This window comes from Pteronotus mesoamericanus, unplaced genomic scaffold (genome assembly GCF_021234165.1).
Source record: "Pteronotus mesoamericanus isolate MK-2021 breed Mesoamerican mustached bat unplaced genomic scaffold, CSHL_Meso_final scaffold_31, whole genome shotgun sequence".
NCBI classification, from domain to species: domain Eukaryota; kingdom Metazoa; phylum Chordata; class Mammalia; order Chiroptera; family Mormoopidae; genus Pteronotus; species Pteronotus mesoamericanus.
The window spans coordinates 10,364,877-10,367,755 of NW_026555312.1; the positions used below are offsets into that span (position 1 = coordinate 10,364,877).

Sequence of the window (2,879 nt, forward strand, 5' to 3'; positions counted from 1 at the left end):
TGGCTCTAAAAACTTTGGAGTTGAATTAGTGTTTCTTTTCCACCAAATATGAAGTGCTCTACAGATGCACTTTGCACAGTAATCTCACTCCTATATATATTATCTTTAAGACAACTTTAATGCAGGACTTCTGGTCAAGATAGAGATGTAGGTAGACACGTTTCATCTCCTTACACAACCACAAAAAGAATAAAGAAATTACAACTAAATCTCAACACAAACAACACCCAGAATATTGAACAGTATGGAAGTTCAAGAGCAAAGGATTTAAAGAAGTCACAGTCAACCAGGCAGGTAGGAGTGGCAGAAACACAGAGATACGGGAAGAGAGGTGAGGAGACACTGTGTGGTGTGGAGAGGCGGTGGCTATTGTATAACGGGCATGGGCTGGCCCACATTCATGTGTAGTGAATAAAAATTGGGAGGGATACATTGGAAGTGATGATCCCAGCCCCAGGTCAGGATGCGCAACCCAGGGTTCCAGCACTGGGAAAATAAATCCCCATAATTTCTGGCTGTGGGTTGGGGCAGTGGAAGAAACTGCCAGATTTTCAGGAAACTTCACTTAAAGGGACTGCATGGTCTTAAAATGTACGCTAACCTACTCACTCAGGGATTCAACACCAGGGTACAGCTGGAAGGGTGCCAGTTGCAAAAGGAGAGTGGGTGAAGTGACTAGAAATGGGTCAAGTGCCAGGCTAACCTCCAGGAGCCAGGCAGCAGCACAGCCCCTCTCTGAGTCCTGCCCCCCACAAAGAGCCACAAAACAGTGAAGCAGGTTGCCCTACCCTGGCAAATACTTAAGGTTCTGCACCACACAATTTACAGGCGCCTTTTATAGGGAGTCAAACAGCTCTGCCTAATACACAGAAACAAATACAAGGAGGCTGCCAAATTGAGGAAACAAAGAAATATGGCCCAAATGAAAGAACAGAACAAAACCCCAGAAAAAGATCTAAATGAAATGGAGATAGCCAACCCACCAGATGCAGAGTTCAAAGCACTGGTGATCAAGATACTCAGAGAACTCATTGAGTATGGCAACAATATAAAGGAAGAAACAAAGGTTACAGTAAGGGAAATAAAGAAAAATCTACAGGGAACCAATAATGAGGGGAAGGAAGCCAGGACTCAAATCAATGATTTGGAGCAGAAGGAAGAAATAAATATTCAATCTGAACAGAAGGAAGAAACAAGAATTAAAAAAAAAAAAAAGCAAGGATAGTATAAGAAGACTCTGAGATGTCTCCAAACATGCCAACATCAAAATCATAAGGATGCAAGAAGGACAAGAGTAAGAGCAAGACATTGAAAACTTATTTGAAAAAATAATGAAAGAAAACTTCCCTAACTTTGCAAAGGAAATAGACATACAAGTCCAGGAAGCACAGAGAGTCCCAAACAAGTTGGACCCAAAGTGGACCACACCAAGACACATTATCATTAAAATGCCAAAGGTTAAAGATAAAGAGATAATTTTAAAAGCAGCAGGAGAAAAGAAGTTAGTTACCTACAAAGGAGTTCCCATAAGACTATCAGCTGATTTCGCAAAAGAAATTTTGCAGGCTAAAAGGAACTGGCAAGGAGTGTTCAAAGTGAAAAGCAGGGACCTACAACCAAGATTACTCTGTCCAGCAAAGTTACCATTTAGAATGGAAGGGCAGATAAAATGCTTCTCAGACAAGGTAAACTTAAAGGAGCTCATCATCACCAAGACATTATTACATGAAGTATTAAAGGGATTTATATAAGAAAAAGAAGATGATCAAAAACATGAACATTAGAAAGGCAACAAATTCACAACTATCAACAACTAAATCTAAAAAAAAAAAAAAATCCCAAACCCCTGAAACTAAGTAAACAACGAGAACAAGAGCAGAATCATAGGTATAGAGATCATTTGGAGGGTTATCAGCTGGGAGGGAGAAGGGAGAGAATGGGGGAAAAGGTGCAGTGGTTAAAAAGCATAGTTGGTATATACAAAATAGACAGGGGAGTGTTAAGAATAGTATAAGAAATGGAGAAGCCAAAGAACTTACATGCATGATCCATGGACATGAACTAAAGTGGGGGATTGCTGGAGAGAAGGAGGGTAACGGGCACAGGGGGCCAAAGGGAGAATATATGGGGCAGCTGTAATAACATAATCAATAAAACATACTTTAAAAAAGACAACTCTAGTGCATTTTACACACTAATCTTACTCGTATATTATCTTTAAGACAACTGTAATTTTTCAAAAATATTTATGTATGTATGTATGTATGTATATATTTATTTATTTATTCGTCCACCACTACCACGGATTATGCAGTCGAGTTACCCACATTTGGAGAAATCGCAGGGGTTAGCACATCCGGGAGTGCAATAGATAAGCCTTGCCCTGGGAAAACCACTTTCGTGATCATGGTATTTCCTCTGCCAGGTAAGTAGATTTTATTTATTTTTAGAGAGAAGGAGGGGGAGGGAGACAGAGAGGGAGAGAAACTTTGATGTGCAGGAGAAACATCGATCGGTTGCCTCTCACACACCCACAACCAGGGACCTGCCCGGCAACTGAGACGTGTGCCCTGACCAGGAAGGGACAGGCAATCTTCTTGTTCCCAGGCCAGTGCTCAATCCACTGAGCCACACCAACCAAGGCTAATTATTTTCATTCTTAATTGTCTTACTATGTTGCTTGGAGGTGGTTGTTTTGCGTTGTAAAAATTTGTAGTCACCATGCTGTATATTACATCTCCAGAACTTATTTATTTTATAAGTGGAAGTTTATACCCTTTAGTTACTCTTAACCTATTCTACCTATTCCCTATTCCCCACCACTGGCAACCACCAATCTGTTCTCTGTATCTATGAGGTTTTTTTTTTCATTCCACATG

General features: G+C 40.5%; 1 pseudogene; it reads right to left on the reverse strand.

Moving 5' to 3' along the window:
* Positions 1-2,287: 2,287 nt before the first annotated feature.
* Positions 2,288-2,433, reverse strand: LOC129085794 (uncharacterized; annotated as a pseudogene).
* Between the last annotated feature and the right edge of the window lie 446 nt (positions 2,434-2,879).